Consider the following 13,422-nt stretch of genomic DNA (forward strand, 5'->3'; position numbering starts at 1 on the left):
ATATTCACAAAAAGAAATTAAATGTGTCAGAAGTTTATAGTTCAGTTTAACCTATCTTACCATTATAGTAAGTTACTATTTCTGCAACATTTTTCCTTTAAATCTCAAGAATCCAAATTCCATTGTTTCATCAAACAGTTTTTTTCCACCGGCATTTTCAAAAATACTATCCATATAAATATTCATGGGATGTTTCAGTAAATATGAGCCAGACAGATGTTCACAAAACATATAAAATATTCCCCAGCTGTGTAAGACTTTAGTCATCCTAGGTATTATAAAGTGAATCACTTAAATAGTATATAAAGGTACTTATAATAGAGGAAACTAAAACATTCTTATATTTCTAAAGCTACAGCATTTTTCTAGAGGATAATCTGTACATAGAGAGATTAAAATTGAATACATATAAAATGCCAGTAACTTGATGCTTTATATATAAATTTGCATGTACTTAAGAAACTTTACCATAAGGAGTCATACTTAGTTTTTATTTTCCACAAGTGGCTTTTATGAAAACGTGCGATTTAAAAACTCAATTGAGTGTGTTCAACTACTGGGTTTTTGATTCCTGACATATGGCAGGCACTGTTCATGTTGTTGGGAATGCATCATAAATGAATCACTTCTTCCTTGCTGGGCAGTGAAAATACAAGCATGTTTTTCTCTCAAAAGAATCACTGCTATCAATATAGCTCTGGTCTTCTTTGCATAGCGGAATTGTGCAGAACAATTTATAAAGTTTGAAAAGCATCCACCTAAGTCTTCCAAGGGGAACCTCAAGAAAGTTTTCAAGGTAGAAAACACTTGGTAGTTTGAAAATATAAACACTTAAACATCTGTATCTACCATCAGTTTAGTTTAGTCGCTCAGTCGTATCCAACTCTTTGTGACCGCATGGACTGCAGCACACCAGGCCTCGCTGTCCATCACCATCTTCTGGCGTTTATTCAAACTCATGTCCATTGAGTTGGTGATGCCATCCAACCATCTCATCCTCTGCTGTCCCCTTCTCCTCCTGCCCTCAATCTTTCCCAGCATCAGGGTCTTTTCAAAAGAGTTGGCTCTTCACATCAGGTGGCCAAAGTACTGGAGTTTCAGCTTCAACATCAGTCCTTCTAACGAACACTCAGGACTGATCTCCTTTAGGATGGACTGGTTGGATCTCCTTGCCATCCAAGAGTTTTCTCCAACACCACAATTCAAAAGCATCAATTCTTCGCTGCTCAGCTTTCTTTACAGTCCAACTCTCACATCCATACATGACTACTGGAAAAACCACAGCCTTGACTAGACAGATTTTGTGAGCAAAGTAATGCTTTTGCTTTTTAACAAGCTGCCTAGGTTGCTCATAACATTCCTTCCAAGGAGGAAGCTTCTTTTAATTTCATGGCTGCAGTCACCATCTGCAGTGATTTTGGAGCCAAAAATAAATAAATAAAGTCTGCCACTGTTTCTACTGTTTCCCCAACTATTTGCCATGAAGTGATGAGACCAGATGCCATGATCTTAGTTTATGAATGTTGAGCTTTAAGCCAACCTTTTCACTCTCCTCTCTCACTTTCATCAAGAGGCTCTTTAGTTCTTCACTTTCTGCCGTAAGAGTGGTGTTATCTGCATATCTGAGGCTATTGATATTTCTCCCTGCAATCTTGATTCCAGCTTGTGCTTCATCCAGCCCAGCATTTCTCATGATGTACTCTGCATATAAGTTAAATAAGCAGGGTGACAATATACAGCCTTGACGTACTCCTTTCCCGATTTGGAACCACTCTGTTGTTCCATGTCCAGTTCTAACTGTTGCTTCTTGACCTGCATACAGATTTCTCAGGAGGCAGGTAAGGTGGTCTGGTATTCCAGTCTCTTTCAGAATTTTCCAGTTTGTTGTGATCCACACAGTCAAAGGCTTTGGCATAGTCAATAAAGCTGAAATAGAAATCTTGCTTTTTCTATGATCCATCGGATGTTGGCAATTTGATCTCTGGTTCCTGTGCCTTTTCTAAAACCAGCTTGTGCCTTGGCTAAAACATAGCCATACTCTCAGGCTATGTCTAAAGTTGGGACATGGAGAAGAAAGCCCATGGTTTGGCAAACCTAATAGCAAGATTGGAAGGAAGGCTGCAGGTGAATTTATGATTAGTCACTAGAATCACACCCCATAATAATGAGAGGGAATGATTTTTGCAACTGCCAGCAAGTAACAGGAGCAAGTCAAGTGCCAGGTAATAAATCAACAGATTAAAGCTCTGTTACGTAAAAGATGAAAAGATTTTTTTGAAGGAGAGATGTCTTAACAATCAGTATAAAAGAGTGTTTGTGTGTGTATGTGTGTCTAGATCAACAAAAGAGAACTGAGTTCCAAGTGTGAATCAGTGTTGGGATGAAAAAAAGAAACAGACCCTGGCAACGAGAGGCAACTGAAATCAAGTAGGATAATACAAATCTCTTAGAATGGGCAATAATCTTGCAGCAGAGAATGGGTTATAGGTGTGTTTGACACCTGACTTACAAATGTTTGAGCCAAAATTTGAGGGATGGGTAGCAGTTTGTGAATTGACATAGGGGCAGTAAGAGATAAGGGGGAACAGAATGGGAGGAGAAGGCAGTTCAGTGGAAGAAATTACACATGCAAAAGAAATACCAAAGAAAGCATAGATTATTCAGTGAAGTATAACATTTTGTCAGAATAGTGAAAAACAAGCTGGACACTATCTCTTGCCTTTAGTATGCTCATACATGGTCCAACTTCGATCATCCATTTACCGAGCAAATGATCAGAAGATTTAATTACCCAATCAACTGTTATTTAGCTTACGGCAACCTGGACATATGCATTAATTTAAGTTTCACAAACTTTTCATTTGGAAACCATGATAACTGTATAAATAATTCACTGTTGTAGAGTGCACTGAAAATTATTTTGCCATATTTTAAGTAACACTGGCTTTAGCAGGATACAACTTCTCAGCAGTCAAAGACAAGTTTTTTTGTTTGTTTTTTGTTGCTCTTTAATCCAATCTATGCCATTTTTAAATGAAAATCCTGGAATTTGCCCAGTGAAGATTTTCTAGGGTATTCTAGTATTCATTTCTCAATTATGCTGTTGTTGTAGAACAATACAAGTTATTTAACTTCCTGATGATAATTAAACCACAGATGCATAATTAAATGTATTCAAGCTTACACAAATTAAGTCAAATAAAATCCTACTGTTCTCATTTGAGAAATATAAATAAACAGGCTTATATAGAAATTTGCATCCTTACTTAGTAAAGAATTGTATTTTATCATACAGTTATGCTTTCAAATGGATGAAGAATAATTTATTATTTGTAACGAAGTCCATCCTATGAGTACTTTCATTTTAAAACATTCTCAATGTTTCATTAACACAGTAAGGGATAAGCATGTATAAAGACACTATGACCAGAAAAACCTCTTAAAAGGTGACAATGAGCTGTCATATGCCCTATATAAATAAATAAGCTAAAAAGAAAAAATATTAAGTAAAAATAAATTATCCAAAAAAAACTATCAATAGATTATTCAATTAAACATACATTTGTTGAGAGTAGGATTTATTCACTGGGGACACATATCAGTAAGGTAAAATCCTCATCAAGTTTATGATGTAATGATGGAAAGAAATTGAGAATTTACATCAAAATGCTAATCATATTAATAACAGTATGCATACAATACAGTGGGAGCATCAAAGAGAAGCCTCCCGCTTCTTTGAGGGAAAGAAAAGATTTCACATGAATAGGGAAGAGCCTGGTAAAGTAACAGAGGAAATTTTAGGGAGGGCATCAGGACACTGAGAAAATATTCATAAGGCATTTTTCCATTTGAGGCTAGAAATATGGTACAATATATCTCATCTGTCCAAATACGATAAAACCGTGTTTTTGTGTAGTTTATATTATTATTTACCTCAAGGTAAAGTGTTGATTTGTTTTTTTTTTTTAATGTTGTTATTTAACTTATACTTTTGACAGGAGGATTATAGCCATGCTTACCAATTATGGTGACAAGACATGGTGTCAATTTGCTGTTTACCTCCTTGAAAGTTAAGTATCACTAAAGCACGATTTGACCACCTAATTGTATTCAGCAATTTTTTGTTTCAGTGTCATTCATTTTATGGTTTCTGTTTCTTGCTCTTTTTCCATGGATGCCACGAGATACAATTATTAATACAGAAAAACTCCGTTTCTTGGTCACCAAAACGAGAAGAATATGACACTTGACAATGCTAGGGCTTGACAGCTATCATCTGTCTGGAGATATTCTAAAGCTATGTTGGTTAAATCACAACTCAATCACATTTATATGCCAGAAATCACATTTATACCTTTATAAACTTGTTATTAACTACTTTATGTCTAGAGACAGAATGAGATGATTAATTTATACTGAGTTTGTGAACAGAAATTAAACATCTGGAGAAATCCTCTTACTCATTTTTTATATCAATATGTTTTTGAGTGTACTTGACCTGTGAGGAGGAAATATTGATTATGACCTGTAGGTTTTCATTAACTGTAGAACATATACCATGCTAGTTTTCTGAAAGGACATTTAGGCTCCAAACATGTAAATAAAGTACCGCTCTTATCTGAAACATGGATACTTAATGAATTTAGTAAATAGTCACATGGTCATAAATAATAAGGGTACTGGTAAAAGTACTCTTTCATTTTTAACTACAGATCTCAGTAATTTTGTAAGTAAGGCAAATTTAGTTACATATTTCTACTCTTTAGAGTCACTATTATAAATTTTTCCTATTGATTCATTAATTTATATTTATGCATTTCTCTACACTGTATTTTCTGCACTGTACATGGTCAATCTGAACAAGACACTATTTTGATAGTATTTCATTACAGTTGATACAAATGTAGTCTGTGAAATTGATGTTTAGACATAGCTAAAGAAGAAAACAAAGAGGCATTAGCTGGTCATCTACTAAACTGAGTCTTGGAATCCTGTCTTGGTTCCACAGAGTGAAAAAGATCTCTTTATAGTGACAATATCGGCTCAAATTTGAGAAACCTGCCCATGTGTCTATTCCCTGAAATATAACTTATCAAAAATACTTGGTAATGCTCTTTACTGAGACTAGTATTCTTTTGAAACTTCTCTCAAAATAATTATGCAGGGACCTGTAGAAAAGTTTAAGGGAAAAGAAGAAACCAATTGTCAATAATGAGACTGAAAGATTTTGGTGAATTTATTACCATATATAGAAATTTCAGAATGGAAGTCTGGAATCTTCTGTGGAGGTAACAATCCATTTTTAATGATGAAGTCAATGATAATTCTAAGAGTAAGAAAGTACTGTGTACAATGAGAGATGGACAAATCTCTAGGGACTTCTAATTCATCTCATAAAGTGTTTGCTGAGCTTGTCATGAACTGTCTAGATTATAAAATAAATTTATAAATCAATCTGATGACAATTACTGAAAGTCTTTATACATGAATATGATTGTGCTTTTAACCAACCTGAAAGGAGCACAACTACAGAAATATATTTCAAGTACCACTGGTATCTCCTTATCCCAGGGACCCAGTTTGAGTTTCTCTTTTTCATTTGCAGATACTCTACAGAATGAAGGCTTCATATCTAGCATGACTCTCTGTATATTTCAAACTAATTAAAAATACAGAGACTAAAAATACTAGAGTTTTATTTTTGTTAAAACTTGAACCAAAAGTAGACTGTCACATTACCAACACTGGAAGCCTTGAAGGGCAGCTGCCTGGGGCCAGTGGCTTCTATATTTTAAAAGAATATATAAAGGTAAATTTAATTTAGAGATTTTTATTTAATATCTATAAAAACTACACTCCCATGTAGGGACCAGGAAACTTCCAGCCATATTGCTTTTTGAGTTACAGTGGAATTTAACTGTGGATGAAAACGTGAGCTGCACTAATTTTGTGTTGTAGGATGGGGGAGTTGAGGGTACTGGGGAAATGAACACATTTTCAATAGGTTTCCCATATTTTTCTACATTTGCTTCTTTTTGTCCCCCTTCTCTACAAGGACGGTGTTTAAAAAAATTAATGCACATTTAATGCATACCCTTTTTTAATCTCTTATAAAGAGAAAAACTGAAAAAAAAAAAGAGAGAGAAAAACTGTTTGGTGTCAATCAGCCATCTAGAAAATCTCAAAGACAGTATGAGTGTGAAAAACTCTTAACAGTTTTATTATTCTGAATCTGAGTTTTTAAATTTGAAGTTAAGAAAGCAAATATCAAAAAGAATTATAGGAAGATATAAGACAGGGTCATATTCTCAGTATTTAGAAAAAAGAAACAGTATCAGTTTTGGATTAAACTCACAATATTTGAGGTGAACAGAACAGGTAATAACAATTATTAGGAATTCTAACTTTTACAAAAGAGAAGAAACTTTGTTAGTGATTGTAAAGTATAAAAAAAAATGAAACATAAAGTAATAGGCTTTCAACTGACAGCATTTGGATGACATAAGGAACTTCATCTATCTGATTATGGTACACCATTTTTTCTGTATTTTCATGTTATTGATAGGATATACTATCAAAAACATATTTATCATTTTAACAGAAAGAAAGCAACTCTTGTTTCACTCTGCATATAACCCATGTAATAAGTTGTTTTTGCATTACAAGAGTACTAAATCTTTTTCCATATTATGGATTAACCTATAAAATGTGACCCAACCTCACCTAACTTTGTCAACACCTAATATTGTACATTTCTTTTTTTAAATATATTACAAACTGTTACTAGCAGACAAATTTTCTTCAAGCTTTCACAGCAAACTATCTACTCTCTCATATTTTTAAATTATTATACACCTAATTTCGTTAACCAAAGTAACCAACTTTTGTTCCCATAAAGACACAGAAAAATTGTGAAACTGTGGAAGTAGATGGTGAACTATTACTCACTAGCATCCTAGCAAATCCACGTAGTACCAGTAATGCAATCCTTCCATAGCCATACATTTTTTTAAGATTTTTTAATATCCATAGATTCCCACTTCAACAGCAAGAAACCTGGCTCCCACCATCTGCCATTCATTAGCCTAATTGTTCAGTTCCAATATACATGTATGGCAATATCAGAACCCTTAACCTATATCCCCACAGCAAAGAACCTTATCAGCTAAAATACAGTTTTTTGCACAATGTTTTTCCATTTAGGCTTATGGATCTCACTCATTTCCAAAGTTACCTAAGTTATTATATATCTCCCCATCCACCGCAGTGAGATGGTTTTATACATTTGTAATAGAATTAGGTTTTCTTGTCAGTCTGCTGTCCTTCCTGGGATCTCTTGACTTTCCAAGTAATGTTAAAAAAAAAAAAAAATACATAGATTAAGGTTGACTCTGTGCATATGAGCATATGGCATAAGAGCAGCCATTCTAAAAAGTTTGTTATAAAGCAGTATCTAATTTTTTTATTTGCAATTCTCTAATGACAAATGATGAACGTGTGTCATATGCTTATTTGCTATCTGTATGTTTAGTGGGGTACATGTTCTGATCTTTACCCATTCTCAATATTTCTTGCTTCATTTTGAGTCCTTTTTATGTTTTGGAAAAAGTCTTTTATCAATATGATTTGCAAATATCTTCTTCCAGCCTTTTGAGTCTTAGCACCATCTTTAGCCAAGCAGAAATTTTAATTTTATTAAAATCTATTCAAGCATATTTTATCATTTTTCTGTTTCTGGATCATGCTTCCAGTGTTCCATTTAAAAATGCAGTACCACAATATATTTAAAATAATGAAAGGGAAAAACCTACAACCAAGAATACTCTATCCAGCTAAGTCTCTTGTTCAGATTCAATGATGAAATCAAAAACTTTCCAGACAAGCAAAAGTTAAGAGAATTCAGCACCACCAAACCAGCTTTACCACGAATGCTAAAGAAACTTCTCTAAGCAGGAAACACAAGTGAAGGAAAAGATCTACACAAAATAAATCCAGAGCAATTAAGAAAATGGTTCATACATATAATAGGATCATACATATAAATAATTACATAAACTGTAAATGGATTAATTGTGCCAAACAGACTGGCTGGGTGGATGAGAACATTGCATGTATACACTTCCATTTACCACAGCACTCTATATAACCCCCCAAATTCTATGTAATTATTTTATACTGTTAGGTTAATCATGTTTCCATTATGGCTTACAATTATATTGATCTTTTATTTTTTTTCTGGCTACTGATTGTAAAAACTGATAAACATCTTTTATTATTGTGATTATGTAACTGTGCTGTGCTCAGTTGCTCTGTCGTGTCCCATTCTTTTCGACCCCATGGACTGTAGCCCCCTAGGCTCCTCTGTTCATGGGGATTCTCCAGGCAAGAATACTGGAGTGGGTTGCCATGCCCTCTTCCAGGGGCTCTTCCTAACCCAGGGATCAAACCCAGGCCTCCCACATTGCCAGCGGATTCTTTACCATCTGAGTCACCAGGGAAGCCCGATTATGTAATGTAATGGTATTATTTGCTTAATACCATTGTATCATGATTGATCAACAGAAAATAATACAATTCTATAGCACACACACACACACACAAAATTACTGCCAAACTCAAAATCACCTAAATTTTCTTCTATAAAGAAAACAAGAAAAGTAGTTTTCTAGAAGTTTAGTCTAATTTAATCTGGTTCCTATTGCCAAAAAACATAAATTACTACTGATATCATGAATTTGTCATAAATAATTTGATTAGCTTATTTTAGGTGGAAAAACTAGCTTTACATAACGTTCAACAATACCTGAAGCCCATAAGAGTACTGTTTAAAAGACAGCAGTTTCTGTTATTTAATTGCACACATACTTTTTACATTTTCCTGCTTTTAAGCCACATGTGAAAACAAACACCACCATCAACAAAACTTGACTAAAAAGTCAACTTGAAAATTAAGAAATCTTAAATTAGATTTTCCATAAGAAAATAAATGACTCTTGTAAATTATACCATTCTGCTAACAATATTTTTCATATTTTTACCCAATCAGAACACTTGACTTTAAAAGAAAATAAAAATACATTAAATTTTTTCATGGATTCACATATACTAGGAGATCTATATATAAATATGTACACATATAGAAAGGTGTATATAAACATACACACATATAGCTTTACCAAGTCTTAAATAACTGTCATTATTGCTGTCATTGGATTGACAATGATTACTGCTTGCATTTTCACCTACCATTTACTAGCCTAATATTACTTCACATTCTCATACTCTTTATCTCACAGCTTAACAACCAAAGTCATTAAGCTAATTCACAGCTAAACTGGTTTTCGGCTGAGTTACTACACCAGCAAGTGCCTGAAGCTTTCATAAAAGTCCATACTACTTAAAGCAAATGCTTTTACTTCTTTCCTCAAAAGTATTGAAATCACATTTTAAATATTTATCTGCACTTTATTTTCTATAAACGAAACTTTTTTTAATATATGAGAGACTTCGTTAACTAGTTTTCAGGATTCTTTGAAAAAGAAAGAATAAATTAAAACAGTCACAAAACTTTTGTGACTCAATTTTCACTTACCTTGAATTTGGCCAACAGGTTTCAATGGCAGCATTGAGGCCCGAAATCGGAGAATAAAAGTCACAAACGTTCGTCAGCTTTCACCTGAACCTCTTGGATATCGTTTCCTTATGCCATCTCTTGCAGTTAGGTTTGGGAGTTTTTTCGGGAAGCGGGGATTGGTGTTTCTGTTTTTAACCTTGGCAGCTTTATTAAGATGATTCCCTCTGGGTCTGTGGACACTGAGATTTGCAGACGAACCAACCAGCACTGGAGCTAAGCAGTCAGGTGGCACCAAGCGAGCTTCCTTTGAATCCCGTGCAAAGCTCTTCACAAAGAATGAAACTCTGAGTCCCCAGCGACCACCAAGCAGCTCAAACGTTGGCGGAAAATGCCTTCTCCAGCTCATCTCACAGGTACTAACTTCCACGTGTGAGTTCCAACTGCTTCTCCAAACCTCGCGTTATTACGTGAAGCGAGGGAAGAAATCAAATCAACCGTTTAAAAATAATAATAAAACCCAAGCTGCTACCGCGTAGTTTCACTTCCCCATAGCCTCTGATAAGAGAGAGGGCCATGAAGCTCTCAAAGGCCCACGGGGGCTCGGAGCGTTGTCTCCTTGGCGTCCTCAGGCCTGTACAGCACGGGCAGCTCCTTCGCCAGAGGTGCCGGAGCCAGGCCATCTCCTCAGGACCTGTGAAAAAGCCCCAAGGTCCCGCACGGCCTGAAGCACTGGGCTTTCAGGAAAGAGACGAGGAGCCCAGCTATCCCTACGAAGGCCTTTAGCCGGTCCCCTTTGGTTTACAAGCTGCGCATTTCCAACACTCTGGCCTTAAGGAGTGAGATGTTTTCCTCCCAGGTTTGCCAAGAATCGCTCATGAAGGAGCATTCCATCCATGGTCTCCTCCACCTCCTTCACCCTACTTCTGGGCTCCAGGTCCGGAAGAAGGAGAATTCTGGGCCGCTGAGGCTCATGGTGCTGGACGGTTGGCGTGGAAACAGTATCAGGTGTGCAGTGGGTGCAGCCTAAGGCTTTAGGAACCAATCAAGACCCCGACCTCGAAGCCCCGCCCCCTGCCAGCCACCTGCCAGCCACCTGCCCCAAGGCCATGTAATAAGTGAGCTTACTCGCAGACCACAAAGTTGTAAGAAACTTAAGCTTGATAGTAAGTAAGTGTTAGTCGCTCAGTCGTGCCCGACTCTGCGATCCCATGGACTGCAGCCCACCAGGCTCCTCTCTCCATGAGATTTTCCAGACAAGGATACTGGAGTGAGTCGCCATTTCCTTCTCAAGGGTATCTTCCCAACCCAGGGATCAAACCTGGATCTCCTGCACTGCAGGCAGATTCTTTACCGACTGAGCTACAAGGGAAGCCCAAAGCTTTATAGGGCAAAGGTCACACCTAAGGGACTATCAGTAAAATATAGTTTAGGATGAATTCCTGACCCACCATGTGGCTGTTAACACCTTTTCCTAAGACCTGAGAAAGATTTTAAGGCAAAGCCCCTTAGGAAATGGAAATAAAATGGAAAGGTTACTAAGCATCTTAATTGTGTGCCCCTAGACCCTCTTATCCAGATGAAAGGTCTTCTAAAGATATCAATATTAACTGTGTGTCTTCTTGACTTTGAGGGTAGACAACGTTTTCCTAAATCGCATAAGGATATTTTTCCATAGTACCCTTATTCCCAAGACAGAGAGAAATATGTCTGAGATTTAGGGCAGTGGCTTTTAACCAGGAGAATGAATCCCAATAAGATCCCTGGGAAACTCAAAACCATTTTAAGAGTCATGAATAAGTAGAAATGTTATCTGTCAACTTAAACTAAAAAGGCTGGAGGCAGTTGAAAATGAAAAATAAGCTTCTAGTCCCTCAATCTTCTATAAACAGGAAGCATGCTGGAAAGCTACTCAACTACAAAAACAAGACATTTTTCATAAAAGGAAAGGATCATTCACAATGAAGAATAATCTGGTTCAGGGAACCTCACTTGTACCTTACACCTGCACCGGGATTTGAAATGATGAGCTGCTCCAGTAGCTCATGCCTGCCCCTGATGCTATAATGTATGGAGAGTTTAAGGGCCTTGCGGGGAGATGAGTGTTTGTTCCATGTGTGAGAAACAGAAATAATTTCAGCAGAGTGGTTGATTAAATAAGACCACAGTTGAATGCAACACTCCCATTGGAAGATGCAGGTCTTTCTGAATCTGGTCTGAGCCTGTGAATTGCTTTGACCAGCAGAATGTGGTGGGAGAGACAGTATAACTCCCAAGTCTGGGTCGTAAGAAGTCTTGGTGTCTTGGAATTTTTGTTCTTGGGACATTCGCTTGCAGAACTCAACTGCCAAATCATTAAGAACCCAAGCCACATGGATAAGCCAAATGTGATTGCTCCTGCCAACAACCCAGCTGAACTTCCACATAAAGGGTAGCATCAGCTACCAGCTCTGGGAGCCAACAATCCACTGGAGCCTTCAGTTCTCTGCAGATCCAGCCACTGAGTTCAGTGCCTCAAACCAGAACCACCCACCAGGTCTGGTGGACACAGATCCAACAGATATAATAATAAATTGATGTTTTCAGCCACAGAGTTATGAAGTAGTTTGCTAAGTGGCAGTAGGTAAGCAAAAAAAAAAAAAGGGCAAAATCATCGTAATCCATCCAGAAAATCTATTCATACATGATAATAATCTTAAAATCAAAAGCAAGTTGTGGAAATCCAGAGATTATGATTGAGTTTCTCCATTTATACATTATTCTCCTCAGTAACTGTCAAGGTTGTAGGTGAAGGTTAAAGTTCAAATTTTAAGTTTATTAACATCCTGTTTTCAGTGCACATGGCATTTTCTCACATATTGACTTGGCTTATTTATGTATTTCTATAGGGATTTTCTATTTTCTTTTGAGAAGAGAGGGAGGAAATATTATGCACTATGAACCCTTTTGATGTCTCAAGAGGAGATGAAGCTCTCCGCAGGCCAGAATCAATCAATCCTGTATCATTTATATCCTCATTTCAGAACCCCTCAGGCTGCTCCGTAGAATTATTATCTTAACCAGCAAAGTTCTTAGTAAGAATCAAAGCTATGTATTTTCTAAGCTGCAATTTTTATAAGCATCTTTTTAAGTAATAATAGATATGTCTTTGGATTAGGCACATCTGAACATAGACAATTTGTTAAAAGTTTTGACAGATTAATAAATATAAGTCTCCTCATCATGCAAAGAGGTAAAAAAGAGAAAAGAAATAAGCAAGCTACAGACACAGAATGAGTTAGAAAACAGGTCATTGTAAGAAACAGACAAATTACCTTTATTTTTTGAGAAAAACAAAATCTTTATATCTTTTTCTCATTTAAGCAAATACACATATGCATTGGTAGCCTCAGTGTTACAGCTTCAGCCATGGGTCAAATAAATATGGACAGATTGTTGTGTCTTTGTAAAATTGACTGGTTGGTTCCATCAGTTCCAGAACAGAAGGTCAGAATGACACAGACAACCTCCAAAGCATAGTTATCCTGGTATTTATTTATTTCTATTGGCTGCTTTTTATTCTAGCGAACATAAATTGTTTCTTCTCTTTTATCTTGTTCTGACTTATTTGAGCTCACAGTGGCACACAAGAAAATGAATAACAGGATTTTATTGACAATTGGCAGCCAATGAGGCATCACTGTAGGTAGTGACAGAAACTTTACTTTCAGCATCATTAAACCATCATTTTGGGAAAATGATGAAAGAGAAGCAGGTGTCTCAGAGGCCAGGAGAAATCAAATTCTCAAAACAAATAGAAAAAACAAGAAACAAAAAACTCAAACATTAAAAAGGTCAAGTTGGTTGGACTG

At 36.3% G+C, this 13,422-nt stretch overlaps 2 long non-coding RNA genes across 2 annotated transcripts in view; one reads left to right on the forward strand and one right to left on the reverse strand.

The window, feature by feature from the left end:
- LOC145522048 (uncharacterized) overlaps positions 1 to 10,520 on the reverse strand; it is a 33,261-nt gene extending 22,741 nt beyond the window's left edge. The window contains exon 1 of the long non-coding RNA XR_014065872.1: positions 9,593 to 10,520. This is a non-coding gene — a long non-coding RNA (uncharacterized LOC145522048). The remainder of the gene's footprint in view (positions 1 to 9,592) is intronic.
- Positions 2,371 to 10,529, forward strand: LOC145522049 (uncharacterized). Its single transcript, XR_014065873.1, has 2 exons — positions 2,371 to 2,610; positions 7,098 to 10,529. It is a non-coding gene; the product is annotated as an uncharacterized LOC145522049 (long non-coding RNA).
- Positions 10,530 to 13,422: the final 2,893 nt, after the last annotated feature.

Source organism: Giraffa tippelskirchi, chromosome 9 (genome assembly GCF_054371585.1).
Source record: "Giraffa tippelskirchi isolate mGirTip1 chromosome 9, T2T-mGirTip1v1.2.pri, whole genome shotgun sequence".
Lineage (NCBI taxonomy): Eukaryota > Metazoa > Chordata > Mammalia > Artiodactyla > Giraffidae > Giraffa > Giraffa tippelskirchi.